The following is a 15,302-nucleotide window of genomic DNA, read 5'->3' as shown; positions in this document are numbered from 1 at the left end:
GATCAGAGGCATTAACTCTCCGTGGTCTCATCTCACAAGGGTAAATGATTGAAAAAGACAAGGATATGCGTCTGTGTTAGTCTATCAGGGCACAGGGACCCCTGTGTGTGTGATGAGGAGCATTCTCTAAAAGAATATACAAGTACCTCTGTGTGTTCTCAGTAGAGATCAGACCCTAATTAACACATTCATACCACACCCCTACTCCCTTTCACTGCACCCGATATATCCCCTGGGTTCTGGATGAACTGCAGAGAGTCCAGGAGGGGACCCGGACTTTGATATCTGAAATCTTGTTTCGGACAGGATTGGCAAAATAGCCCTGCAAATTCCTCAGTTTTATTATGTTTGCTGAATTTCTAAGTAGCCTTTAAAATGTTTCTGTGTATGCTACCATCCACTTTTACTATGCTCAGTGTGTGTGGGTTTGTGTGTGAGTGTGTATATAGCTTTTGTACATTTCAAATAAACTATCTCCTTTTTTTCTGTTTAAATCCCAAAGTCTTGTGTTGTGTCTTCTTTGAAATCACATGGTCTCTGGTCCCCGGAGGCTACATGAAAGTCAGGCTAGTATGCTACAAGTGAAATTGCATTTGGCATGTTCTCAGACTGCTGTCGAGTACTAAGGGCAAACACTGTAACTCGAGCGCCCATATGTATGAAGGGTTCATACACATAAAGCCCTAGTGTATGACATATACAATATTTTACCTTTTGTTTTTGGCCTAACATTGTTTTTAAAGAACTTGGGCTGTATTTTTGGATGTAAGGTGCCAGACAAATAAAGTTATTATTAAAGAGAATACAGAGCACCAGATTAGTATTTATGGAAAAACAAACTTTAAATTAAAAAGATGCATTTGAAACACATGTAGGGCCCACACAATATACTCAAAAGTTTAAAAAATAGAACAAAACATTTGAAAGTGCAATAAGAGTCAAATAATTTCAGTCAGGAGACAACTGTCCTCACTTCTTTGCCTTCATTTGTGATTAATAACCAACAGTTGTCCCTAATTGACAACTGTTGAAGGCGTATAATGATAGCACTGTTACGACCCTTCCCTTTCTGCTCTCTATGGTGCAGTTGATAACTTCCTACAGGAGCTTGCAGTCAGGGAGGGTCATAAGGGCAAGGTGTTGACACTCGGCTAAGCCTCTACCAAAGTCACAAATACCAGCCTGGACTCATTGTCTCTCTCTCTCTCTCCCAGGCTTCGCACTGCTACTGGTTCTAGGTTTATTTTGGCATTTTTTCTTTAGCATTCACTACTGATGCAACTACTCTCCACACATCATGCCTTTTGTAAATAGTTATGTTGTTTAATTTGGCACTTAAAACTTGATTTGTCTCCTCTCCTTGTCACATACATTGAGCCAGTTTGTGAGAGATGGGGGCTTGTCCGAGATCCAGTATTATAAGTAAATTATCTTGGTTTGGTTTATTTGCACAATAAACCAAACCAAGATAATATAACCTAGTCTGTACTGGTAAATTTTAGGCTTAGCAGACAATAGTCTTTGGTTTGCCTTGTAAGAGTAGACAAGTTGTTTTTGGACATGTGCAACAGCTAACGTGCTATTAGTGGACCACACAAACATATTTTTAAATACCAATGAATGGCTAAGAATTTGTTTTGGCCACTTCCTGAACATGGATGCAGCTTTGTAAAACATCTATATTCTGTTTCTTCCAGCATGTGGTGCTCTGAGCCTAAATCAATCAGGTTTTCCTTCAGCACACAGCACTGAAACAGCTCTAATTTAGGGTTGTGAATGACCCGCTGATGGCAACTAATGCAGGGTCCCCTTCTCCCCTGATTCTCCTTGACCTGAGTGCTGCATCTGACACACTCTCCCCTTAGAGCATCTCCACAACACCATTGGGCTGCCAGACTCTGCACTTAAGCGGTCCCAGATCTACCTTTCTGGTTGGACTGAGTTTGTCTCACAGGGAGGATGCAGGTCTAGATTGCTCCATGTCACCTGTGGTACTCCACAATGATCAGTTTTTGGCCCCCTTGGCAGACATGGGATGTCTATTCATTTCTATGCTGATAATACTCAGCTGTACATCAAAACTGCCCCAAGTCCTTCTGCAGCCATGTCACACCTCAGCACTTGTCTTAAGGAGATAAAAACCTGGATGAGTACAGATTTCCTCCAGTTAATCAGCAGCAAAACTGAAACTCTCCTTTTTGACACTACACACCAGATTCAGTCATCCCTCATACCTCATCTTATCTTTGACAGCCAGGACATCCCACTTTCCTCTTCAGTCAGTAATCTAGGAGTTAGGTTTGACCCTCATGTGACTTTTGATAACCCTAGAAGACATCTATGCAAAACCTCCTTTTACCATCTCAAAACATCTCGAAACTTTGCCACTTTCTAACCCTGTCAGATGCAGAAAAACGTGCCCATGCCTTTATCTCATCAAGACTGGACTACAGTGTAAAGTGTGCTCTTGACAGGGATTGAGGCGGGAGCATTCAGAAGCTCAGAGCAGCGCTGCCAGGATCCATATAACAGCGATTCTGTTTTCATTGCACTGCCTCCCCTGTCTCTCCCTCAGGATTGACTACAAAGTCCTGCTACTCATACATGAATCCATCAACAAACATGCAACTCCCTACATACAGGAACTGATCATACCACAAACCTCCACCCACACCCTCAGACCTGCCAACAGCTTGCTCCTCCAGGCCCCCGGTACTAAGCTCCGCACCATGGGGGACCAAGCCTTCTGCTCTGCTGCGCAACACCTGTGTAACAGCCTTCCTTACCATCTTAGGGCAGCACAGACCATAGTCTCTAAATAAAACAGGCATGAAAACCTTTATATTAAGGAAGGCTTTTTCATCTTAACTCTTATCACTATTTTCTTTATGATATGTGTTTTATGTTAACCCTTTATCGGGCAAACAACTATATTTGGTAAACTTCTGTAAACATCCAAAATAGCCTTCCCATGCCTCTCTGTGAGGTTGTAGAACCATGTGGATTTTTTATATATGGACTTTTTGGAAAATGTTTTACCCTAGACCGCTGAGCAACCATAAAATACTCCATTAAACTTGATTTGCAGCACAAAAATGAAATATTTTGAAAAAAGTCATGTAATATCCCCCAATAACTCTTTAGGGTTGAGATTTTAAATTTCCAAGTATTTCAATGAGTACCATATAAAGGGTTTTAATAATACTATAGCATTTGAGTTTCACTATGAATGAAAAGTGTGGTACACATATTATTATTATTACTATTAGTAGTAGTAGTAGTAGTAGTATATTTTTTAATTGCAATATTTTTTAATGTCACAGTCACAAAGCATCTTTTCTTATTCATACTTCTGAGAGATCTGAGGATCAGAGCAACTTCATTAGCACTGAGTCAATCAGGACCGCATCACGAGAGGTCTGATTATCAGGCAGGCTGGAAACAAGCGCCCATTTTAACTCTATTTATTAAAAAAAACACTTTATTGAAGGATAAATTAAAGCAAAAGATTACCAATTGTTCCTCAAACTGTTAAAAACACCTGTTACTTTTTTGAAGAACTACATCTCAGTTCAGATTTACTGCCCAGTGTCAGGTTGAATAAAAGCTACTTCAGCTCACGTTGCTTTAAACAAAAGAAATAACACTGTTACTGACGCAGCTAAAGTTAAACCAATTTTTGCCGACTCCGTTTTTTTCTTTTCTTGTCTTATTGTATAATAACTGCAGTGCATATTCTTTAATAATAGAGGAGCAATGTTTGTTTTGCTTTGAGGCTCTTTCTTTCCTCTGCATACATCAATGTAGCTTTCTTGATGTTCTGCCAATGAAAAGATAATGTATTACTTTAAGTAGTTGTGCTTTTTCATCCACTATTCTTCACTCTGCATACTAGAGGTTTTTTTTTTTTTTAAACTCTAGTTTGAAAACCCAGGTGAAAAAGGATACTCCACATGCACAAAATGCATACAGAGCAGTTTCTAAAGTTAGATGGCATGTTGTCCAAAATTAACAGCAGCAAGCCAAGACATAAAACAGGAAAGGTGAAAGAGGAGAAGAGTAGGCATGAGAAAAAGGAGAGGAGAGGGGAAAATCAGCAAAAAAAAAAGATAGAGGCTTACAGTACATGGGGAAAAAACAGAGTAAAGCTACCAAAAGGTGAGAAGCAGGAGAGAAGACTGGAGATTCAGGGAGGGGATGAGGGAATAAGAAAAGATGCAAAGTACTAAAAGAAAAAGAACAAATCATTTTTAATTTGACAGCAAATTCAGCTGGGTACTGGTTAGAAGTGGAGCCTGCTGATTGCTTTTGCCACTGGAATTCCTCATTCTCTTAGAGAGAGGATGGGAAAAAAATAGCCCCAGGGTAAGTAGTCTCACCAGAGAGGAGAACAAGAGGTTAGTGAGGCAGAAATAGATGATTAGACAAAGCACACAGATGAGGAGAGATGGTGTTCTCTGAAGCTTCATACTATAAACAGGCCAGGCAGTGTAGTGCATCCATATGTGAATGAAAGTGAAAGAATCAACCTGTTCCCTTGACGGTGCTTAACAAAAAAATAGTCCATTAAGTAAAGACAGAGGATGAATGTAGTTGTTTAAGACACCTGTTCTTAAAACTGCATTATCTCTATTTTGGCTACAAGGAAGCAAACTTCTGCAACAAGCTAAAAATCATACATTTAACATATTACGGCCTCATAAAGTTTACAAGTTAAAAGTCTAACATTCACTCTCCTTTTCACTTTAACTACATTTTAGGCTCCACCAACTCTGAGAGAAATATCTGACTTGTTAGATGCCAAATGCTGCACTTATGTTCACCAGCTTGTTGCTAATTGGGTCTGTCTTCTGTATTTATTGGCTTCCATAAAATGAATAAACATACACAGCTTTGAAGAAATATTCAGTTTTGTGACTTTTATACAAGTCACTTATATTGAAACCCTTCAGTCAAAAATGTGTTTTTCTTACTGTTCCTTAATGTCTGAGTAGAATAATGTATGTGCACGGTTCTCATCTCATCTGCTGAATAGAGGAACATTTCTCCATGCTAAACTAAACTAAATTTCAAGGGTCATTACATCGGTTTCCTCCTATGGAAATTTTGTGGTCAAGTGATTTTTAAATGGAGGAACGGCAATGATTTTGTGGTCAAGCCGCTAACCTGCAGAGCATGAATGTAGCAAGGAGAGAGGTGGGAAGTGACGCAGTATTTGTGCTTCATTACTGTACTTAAGTAGATTTTCCAGGTATCTGTACTTTACTTGAGTATTTATATTTTGGCGACTTTTTACTTTCACTCCCTACATTTGAACACAAATATCTGTACTTTCTACTCCTTACATTGTCAAAACAGGCTTGTTACTTTCAACCTCAGTGACTCTATAAAAGGAAGACATGACGTGCAAATGAGCGAAAGAAAACACATCTTTTTCTTTTTTCTTTTGGTGTGTGCGCTCCATGTCGCCCCTGGTAAGAAGCCGCCCTGGGCGACTGCTCATATCAAAATTCGCTAATGGAAGGAAAGTCCCAACAATGTGCAGACAGTGCAGGAATATGACAGCAGCAGGAAGACTCCTACCGTATGAACACATGCTGAGCACGGTGCACAGTTTACAGAGGTCCATTATAACAGCAATCTGAGACGGTGAGTGAGTCAGTGAGGAGAGATTAACGCGATTTTAAAAAATTAACGCGTTACGCTCGACCCTTAATATCATCGTGATTAACACATTAACGCTGACAGCCCTAATATTTATATATTATGTCTGATATTTGTCTTGCAGCAGAACCAGACTGTGTCCAGTGATTGTATTTCTGTGTGGCGGGAACTTTTTTCGTTTTTGTCGAGCTATCAGGAGATGTATTGTGTATCATTGATTCATTCATTCATTCATTTTTACTTTTTACTTTTCTACTTAAGTACATTTCAGAGTCTTTACTTTCTTAATCTTTACTTGAGTAAAGGAGTTGAATCAGTACTTCTACTTTTACCAGATTCTTTTTTTTTTTACACAAGTATCTGTACTTCTACTTAAATACAGAATGTGAGGACTTTTGCCACCTCTGGTCAAGGATGGTTCAATATTTGATAAACTTCTTATCTTCATAGGGCAAAAATAGGCCTTTTACAAAATACCATGCAAAATGTAACATTATGCTGGCAATGGTGTTTTCTTTTTTTATGGGTGTGGATGGCTCACAGATTACAATTACTGACTTATTTCAGTCGTGTTAACTGGACAGGTAACCTTTGTTTGGGTCATTGGTCTATTTGTCTATTTTAACTTAACAGATATTAAATTGTCAGCTGTCATATTCAGTGTCAGGTTGTGGAGCTGGCCTTCATAGAGCAAGGTTAGTACTGTTATTGCAGCATTGCAGCATGTATTTACATCATCCTGTGAGGAGCATAGATCTTTCTTATCCAATGTTTTGACAAAAAGTATGTGCAATATCTCTAGTGTATATCAAAAATGTTCCCTAATAAACACAAATTATCAAAAATGTAAAAAAGTCTCATGAAAAGGTCTTGGTTCGCAAGGCTAAAGAGAGGTCAAGTGGGTCAATTTAACACTAATATTGGTCATTTTTATTAAGAACAAAAATAAGGACTTAAATAAACAGTCCAGCGGTCAAATGAGGCAAGGCAAAAATTTACTTTTGGCTTTGTCTGAAAACATACTTAGGCCACTTAGACGTTGTATTGGCAACATATTAGCAGATAGCTCATAATGTGGCTACTTTGGTTAGAAGTAAACTGATTATAGAAAAAATAAATTCTGCTAATGCACAAACAATCACAACGTGGGGAGTAGATGGAAGATGTTTACATATCTGACAAAACTGTGGATGTAACAATGTCAATGTTTAAGCTGCAAACTGCTGTAGAAATGTGCCACTAGCCAGTATCGGTTGGTACAAGCAACCAACTGTGACGATAAAGTTGCCTCGTCACTTCTACCTGAGTTTGGTCTATACAACACATCTGTCCAACTATCTTAACCATTGTGGGAATGCAAGGAATACATTTACAATGTCTGTTGAACTGAAAAAAGTATTTATTCATTTATTTATAAGACATGCACTTGTGTTTAAGATCATTTTTTTTAAAGCTGTTTTTAATGGATTTGAATGTCACTGCAGGAAAAGCAAAAGCACAGTTAATACTAACATTAATAGAGGCTATTATTCAGTTGCTATTCAGCTTAGGGGAGATATTTCCTGGTTCCTGTTATCGTTATTGTGCATTTCCTGCTGTGACAAGTCAGTTCTCAGTCAGTCTGCTAGAAAATGAAGGTCTATCTAATTCGATTTCCCATTTTTTTCAGTGAAAGATCGCAGTATTTAAACAGAACTTCCCAATAATCAGAGGTACAGCATATCAGAGAAAGCCTAAAAGGGGGCAGAGTGAGACTGGTAGTCAACTGCTGTTTAAAGTCCACCCTCCCTATCAATGTGTTGTAACTTTATTTTAAATTACTGCCAGAGCTTTACGAGGCTATACAACCATGCAAATGAATATTAGAGATGTGGAGAGGAGATAAAAAGGGAAGCATCCAGTCTGTATCTGTGGTATCCTCTTCCTCTAAGCTCAGCTGTCCCCAACTTGGCCAACACTCTCACTGCAGGGCTTAAAGCGCTGCTGCAAAAAAAAAGCATAAGGCATGTTGAGGAAGTCAGCTGTTGCTCGGTGACATTCGCACCCTGCACCATCACCGCTACCAGACAAAACAACACGCATCAGAAGTGCAGAGGGTCAAGGGGATGAAAGATTGCTATCCTCAGCTAACATTAATGGAACAAATGCAACATGGAAAGCTTTAAAATAGCCTCTCATATGATTATTAATGAATAACAGTGATTGTACTTTGTTAAGTGTCTAGCTTTAAAGAACAAGTTGAAGAGCAGTGGTACAATATCGTGATATATTGCCCACTACTGTACACATTGCGATTGAACTCTGCACCATCTTACTGATGCATGGCTGGGTGTTTGGTCAGCTGGTCCACTGATTTGGTCCACACTGAAACTTTTGATCAATTAACAAAAGGAATTGCCATGAAGTTTTCTACAAACAGAGGAGGATGAATCCTACTGACTTTGGTGCCCGGCTCTTCCTCTTTTCACCTTAAGGTTTAAAACCGGACTTACTCGGCAGTCCACCAGTTTCCAATGATACGTGAACATTAGGTCTTTGTTTGATTAAGCTATGATCAAACATTCTTCTTTTTGTGGAAATATGATAAATCAGAAGTTTTACTAGCATCTACTAGCTTGTCAAATATATACATATATGGGTCAGTGACAAATAAGGGTTGGCAAGATGAGCAAATAAAAACAAAAATGTCTTAAAAGCAGCACCAGGTTTGTTAAAATATACATTTTGTAAATTTTTTACCAAAAGTAAGACTGAATGCTCCTGAAAATGTCAAATGGTGTAACAGCAAAAGAATGATAAATATTCAATATTTTATCACCTACAGTGTATTTAAGTGGACTTATACTAATAATGACTTCATTTAAAAGAATGTAAATGGTTCCTGATCTCCATGATTCCCCAGATGAAATGTAATATTTAGAACAATTGTATTCCATTACCTTTATTTAATATAAAAAGTTATAATGTAAGATCATGCCAAACTAGTTGATATGGTGTTTTATTGAGAATTTACTGTTTTTAAGCAAGTTGAATTATTTGGTACAAAGTTTTTATGGTTACACCACTTAGACATTTTTGCCATAATCCTCTAATATATTCTCTCAAAATGGATTAAAAGCAGAAATTTGATGCTCGGTCCATAAAAAAAAGAATGTGTGCAAGTTATTCATACGTTTATTTTCACATTTTAACCCCTTTAAATTTAAACTAAACCACATGGAGACAAAAAACATCATTGACTCGTATATTGTGATGACCCCTGTGTCATCCTCATTTGCTGTGTGAGTCACCTGCCTGTTCTGGTTTTTGCAGGTGATCATCAGTGTATGACTGTGTGTGGATGAATGTTGGCATGTAGCTTAAGGCACTTTGAGTGGTTGGAAGACTAGAAAGGTCACATATAAATGGAGTCTATTTACCATTTAGGTTGTTCCAAGCATCTTGGAGAAGTTGCAACAGTTGTTCTGTGGATTTCGGCATCTCAGCTCTGCAGCTTCTGTCCCTTCACATAATCCCAGACTGACCTCATGATGTTGAGATAAGGACTCTGTGGGGGGTAAAACCATCTGCTGCAGGACTCCTTGTTGTTCTTGTTGTTGAAGATAGTTCTTTATGACCCTGGATGGATGTTTGTGGTTGTTGTCATGCTGCAGAATTAATTTGGGACTGATAAGACACACCTCCCTAATAAGAATCGAAACTAAAGTGGACCCTGTTGTTTATAGTTTAGAGAATATAATTTGTTGAAATAATGCATTTAGCCCACTATTGACACTTTCTCTAACAGCCTATCATCATCTGCATTAATTATACTGCAATGTTGCAATTACATTTTTGTTTATCTGTAACATAAATGTGATAAAATTCAGGTTTATACATATTCCAAATGTATTTGAGGATGTTTGACGAAGTACCGGAGTGTGTCACATTTTGCTCTTTGACCTTTGAGGGCAGGTCATCATAATAAAGCGATTCATGGCTTCGGTCGGGGTTAGCAGGGATGGCTTGGATGGCTGGGGTTGCAGTGCCTTTCTTCCCGAGGCTTAGCTCACTTTCTCATCAAAGGCTTCCTGCGTTGAGCTCTGTGCCTACTGAGATCAGAGGGACGTGACCCGTGTCTGAGTCAGGGTTACCTACTGCTCCAACAGAGCTTTGGCCTATCCTGCTGCTGCTGCTGCTGCTGCTCGCCCAGGGGCAGAACGTGCCCCGCTAAACTCGGGAAGTGCAAGAATTATGATCAACTTGCACAGAGCCTAGGGGATGTCTGTGATGAAGGCCAGCATTGTGGCATTCCTCAGGGGCGCAAGAGTCCGAGGTCACTCCGTAACCCAGATCATGACCTCTCTCTAGGTTATCCTCTATTGCCAGCCAGAATGGAGGTCGGATGCTCTGAGGGCTTCGTCATGAGTAGGCCGTTGAGGAATGCTGCCATTTGATTGAAGTCAGGGTGATCTTCTGATTAAAGGCTTATGTGAGAAACAGAGAGAGAGAGAGAGAGTGAGTGTTGGGAGTGGATGACCTCGTCTTAGCTCTTGGTCAGCAACATTTAGCGCTCCTCTTTAATGCTTTTTAGCCATTTCCTGTTGTAACTGGCACAAAAAGATGTACACCCACTCATCTCTCCCTCACCCGCTGAACTCACACTCCCTTTGAAATGAAAGCTGAGCCTCACAAGTCATTCTGTTTGTTAAAGTATAATTGTGCATGTGTGTTTTGTCTGCTGAATGCAATGCCATAAGGAATAATATAGGATTACCAAAAAAAAATCTTTAAAATTCCTGTATGGATTAAAAAAAAAGTTAAAGATAGATCTGTTATTGCAGCAAAGAAATATGCACTGGGTAAAGACCGCAGGGAGCATGGGCAGTTACGTTTTTCTAATGTTCCTTTGGTTTGGCTCGCTCACGTTTTCTCTGGGCCACATTTGCTTTTTTTTTTTCTTCTTCTTCTTCTGGAGCAAACATAACTAATACACTAAAGGAGGTTTCCCACCCTAAACCTGAACCCTTGACCTTGTTCAATGGTTGGAAGACCTCAGTTGCTGCTGATGTTGCTACATAAAAGCTGCTGTGGATGGACTAGTATTTTCACATCCCCGACACTGTAATTATGCACTGGAAATGCCAACTAGAACTATAGTTTGAATAGCCGAGCACGGCTGAGAGACAGTGGAATTACTGGGCTTTTTAAAAAAAACCACTCTTCAGTAGAATTTACCCTAAAACCTTGCAAACACATATTTTAACATGTTTGTTTTCCTTAATCACATAGGTCTGGAATCCTTTAAAACAGCTCAGCAGCGAGATAATGTTCATAACATCATAAATCAATGGAACAAAGAGGATGTTGGTGCCATGAGGCATTTTAGAGAGAAACAAACCACGGCACAAAAGTCTCTCAGGTCAGCTACCTTTTCTTAACCGTTGTAAGGGTCCCCAGCTGGTGAGTTCAGTTTAACATGAGGCCTGACCATCTCACAAGTATCATATATTCACCTTTCTTTTCCCCCCAGGGCTGAAGGCAGGAAAGAGGGTCTGATGCAGCAGAAAATAAGCCCAGACAAAACATAGATTGTTTCCTTCCATACAATGCACAATGGACCACTTGCCAAATAAAGTTCCTCTTTTCAGCACACACAGCAGGTCTGTGTAGCATGGTAAACCACTATGGCTGTTAAATGGAACAACTGTTGCGTATATCCTGGACATTACGCCAGCATGTGGGATGTTGTCTATTTTGAGGAACTACTGTTTCCCTCCTTGATCCTCCTTGTCATCTTCCTGTGTCATCTTAAACTGCTGGAGGCTAGATTGTGGTTAAACTACAACAAAGAATGCATAGAAAGCTGCTCATCGGTGCCTATTCAAAGGATTTTAACTACTGCCTGATAAGATTGTTCAGGCTGATCTACACTGCCAAATTACCAAATGCCTCTTCAACTTTTTATTTCACATTAACAGATTAAAAAACAGGTGCTTTAATATTCAGTTGACAGATATACGAGACAAGACGGATTCACAATTGTTCTCAAATCTGTCTTAAAACATCAGTAAGGAGCCCAAATGAACATTAAACATGTTTTCCTTTCTGCAATCATTCCTCCTGTTCATACTGACCATTAGAAGATCCCTTCATAATGCACTTACAATGTAAATGATGGAGGACTAAATCCACAGTCCTCCTTCTGTGTAAAAATGTGTGTTTAAAAATTGATCTGAAGCTAATATGAAGCTTTGTCCAAATGAGTCAAATCAAGTAGAAATGTTTCAACGTTACAGTGTTTTTAGTGCCAAAGTCCCTCTTTTTGTTACTATACTTCTTCCAGCAGGAAAACACAGCGGGAGGAAACAATACATTACATAAACTAACTAACTAACTAAATAAATAAAGGGGATCTTTTAATAATCAGTATGAACAGGTGGAATGATTACAGCAAGGAAAACCTCTTTCACTGTTCATATAGACACCTGACTGCTGTTTTAAGACAGACTTGAAAAATTGTGAACTAGTCCTTTAATCACCAAATGTGACGACTAAATCAGTGTCCTTCATCCAGTCAATGCATAGTGTCATCAGGAAATATTCCATATATTTATTAAAGTTAGGAAATCTTATGAAAAGACCAAAACCTATGTCCTAAAACTCAGCTATGAACTAGTAGTATTATGTGTGTATCCAAAGCCTAATATATTTTATTCCTCTGTGCCATAGACCTTTAACACATCAGTGAGCCACACCATGAACTCACAAACTACAGTTTAGAATAGATTAAAATAGTTTATTGTCATTTTAAAGGTGTACCACTAAATTTCTGGCGCACCGCCTGAGTGGAGCTCAAATAGAAATAGACAAAAGAAGAAAAAAAACAACTTATAAATCTCTCTCTCATACATACATACACAGTATTTAGTACCTACCTATACCAGCCAGATCCTGCTTGTATTACACTTGTTTTAAAGGTAGGTGTATTGCACATGGTGGAAATAAATAAATATTGTTCCTTATAACACAGGATTGTCTATGATGTCTTAGTTGCAGTTTTCTTTAGTGCAGTGCTTAGTGTAGTGATGGCTTATGGCTAATTTTGACTCAATCCCATATACATCTGCTGCTGGAAAAACACAGTGGAGCACTAAATGTGTATTATTCCACTGCTGAAAATAGTCCCCCAACAGAGTAACAGTTAAATTCCACAGTGCTCAACTAATTTTTTTCATATTTATGACCCCCCAGAAAGAATTGTGTTAACATAATGTATTTGATGTATATTGACAGTTTGACAGATCAATCCCTTTGTGTCCTGTTGCAGCTCACAGTTTTGAAAGGCTTCTCCCTTCGCACTACTCCGCACTGCAAATGAAAATATTCCTTTTAATGAAAATTTAACTTTAACGGCTTAGCATCAGTGTCACTGGGATTCACTCTTACAGCATCGTAAATGTCTATCGCCTCATGTGCCTTGAACATGTCTCTATTGATAACCGCTTTAACAATGTGAGCAAGACCACATGCGGAGCAAGTGTTCTAAAGCCTACACCATTGTACAGATCTGTATGCATGAAAATCCTTAAATGCACACATTGTAAATGATCAGGTTATGAACAAATGCATCTGCAAATCTGCAAGGAGTTACTAAGAATGCATGATGATCGCTGGTCCTCCTAATAATATCTCTCTCTCTCTTCAGTGTCCAGTGTTTAAATCATGTGCAGAGTGGGATAAAATTCAGTTGAAACTTTTCAAATAAATACTCAATTAAAGGCAACAATTCTGTGTTTTGGACTTTTTTGTGTGTTTTGGGATTTCTGGACTTTTTGTGTTTTGGGTTTTTTTTTTGGTTTGATTTGTCGCAGATGGGAGACGTTGAAGTGTTGTGTATTTTGGTTATGTTTCATGTGTGTTCTGCCATGGTTTTATGTGCGTCAGTTTATTGGGAAGAGGATTGTTTATCAGGGTTTTTGGTTTTTAGTTTTCTCAGTTTTTTTCCCTGCACTGATTTTCCCTCTTTTGCCCATCTACACACCTGCCCTGCATCTAGCATCGTCATCCCTGCTCTGCTCCCAGTGTCTTCCCCTAGCCAATCAGTCAGCTCCAGTCACCTGTTCCCCATTCCCTCATTAGTTCAGTTTGTATTTTAGTTTTCAGTCCAGCCTTTGTTCAGTTTGATCTACTCGTGCTGTTGTTCTGTTCTGCTGTGACCTGCCAGCCTTGTTTTGCATGCGAGAACCTCTATTAAAGAAGTTTTCTTCAGCCTCGCATTTGGATCCACCTGCTCCGCTACTCCACATGACAACAACATATGTAGTAAAGGTCAAACGCACAGTTATATTAATAATAAATTAGATTTTAAGCATCTTTTCACATAAACCAAGGACACTTCACAAACTGCGTTGATGAAAAACTTTGATTAAAAAGATGGTTTTAAATCTTAAGATAGAAAACAGACATGTACTCATTGTTTCCAGCTATAGAGAATCAAAATAAGCACTAGGACAAGAAGCAGTATAGTCCAAACTGTGTTGGAGAGACGGTGGAGCACAACTGTCTCATAAACAGATGGAGAATAATACAGTGGAGACAATAAAAGAGGCTGAAGATAAGCTAGATTGTTAGAAACCATGTGTCTGACTTTGTTGTCAGATTTAATGACATGAAGCCACTAAAAGTTGGATGCTTACAATGTAAAATAATTTATTTCAGATTGTTTGTGTAAGACGTGGCATGATGATGTTCTCATCATGGGGCCAATGCATTTAAAAATTGTCTGACCTACAATATTACACAGAACTCCAACAATCTGGTGCTATTATTGGGTTTTTAAAAAATCATTATTTGGTATTAGGTGCCTTTCAGTGTTGTTCCTGTTGTTCCACCACCTGTACAGCTACAGACGTCATGTGTAGCTATATAAACTGTAATATGTTCCTAATTTTGTACTTATTTTGAAACAGCACTGTTTTTAATGTCTCACCCTAAATGAACTTTACTTTTGACATCTTTGCACTACAGAACATTCAGTCATTAAATCCAATAATAAAACCAAACATGGGCTCAACTCCTCTAAAGATGAGGAATTTTATTTTGTTCTTAGTTGCATCTTCTGACAAATGACTGAAAGAAAAACCACTCTGTACTTGGCTTTTAGTGTAACTCAGGTACAGTGCTAAAGTCCTCACTGATATCTCAGCTTTTAGCACTCTGAAGTGTCAAAACGTCCCATTTTAGGTGACAAGGCATTATCACACATCTAATCTCAGGCTACATGGGTGGGGGTGACTAAGAGCATCATTTTTACTGACAACAGGATACAACTGCTAAACACTCAGATATCCAACATGCCCCCATAAAGCTGCACAGTTACTCTGCAGCCTTGTGTGAAGCCAACCATCACTGAGTGATCTAAACGTCTATCACTGACGCACAAACATTTGGTGGTCTAGTATTGCTAAATGCATCATGACCATGCAGCTTTTTAACGTCTGGTTGTATATCCATGACGCTGGACATCGTATTCTGTGAAAATGTTGATGATGGAAGAGAGGAACGTTTATTCCCAGGTCCTGATAGAGTAGGCCTCTCCTGACTCTCTGGACTCATGATGTGGACTACACACAGTCATATCGATCTGCTGCTGTCCA

This window comes from Scomber scombrus, chromosome 13, assembly GCF_963691925.1.
Source record: "Scomber scombrus chromosome 13, fScoSco1.1, whole genome shotgun sequence".
Classification (NCBI taxonomy): Eukaryota; Metazoa; Chordata; class Actinopteri; order Scombriformes; family Scombridae; genus Scomber; species Scomber scombrus.
Note: the sequence above shows the minus strand (reverse complement) of the source record.